The sequence below is a fragment of the Penaeus monodon genome, chromosome 29 (assembly GCF_015228065.2).
Source record: "Penaeus monodon isolate SGIC_2016 chromosome 29, NSTDA_Pmon_1, whole genome shotgun sequence".
NCBI classification, from domain to species: domain Eukaryota; kingdom Metazoa; phylum Arthropoda; class Malacostraca; order Decapoda; family Penaeidae; genus Penaeus; species Penaeus monodon.
In genome coordinates, this window is record NC_051414.1 from 38,546,040 (window position 1) to 38,546,270 (window position 231).

Below are 231 nucleotides of genomic sequence, written 5' to 3' on the forward strand. Positions count from 1 at the left end.
CATTTTTCTCCTAATTTTTTTGTTAGATGAACCTTTTCCTTTTTTTTCCTTCCTTTTTTATGTTCTACATTTGCTGTGTTTTAAAACAGATTAATGCACAGGCTATAATTACCACAGACGCTACATTGCCTCTGTTTCCTCTTTAAGTAAGTGGGACGCACATAAACTCCCTCCTCCTCGCCGGGAAATTGGTAAGATAAGTTTGTGGTTAGCAGACACGTGCCTGAGTGC

The 231-nt window shown here is 39.0% G+C and overlaps 1 protein-coding gene across 1 annotated transcript in view; it reads left to right on the top strand.

Annotated features, from left to right (window-relative positions):
• Positions 1 to 231, top strand: part of LOC119592246 (sarcolemmal membrane-associated protein-like) — a gene marked incomplete in the record, with an annotated part of 84,028 nt that overhangs the window by 65,537 nt on the left and 18,260 nt on the right.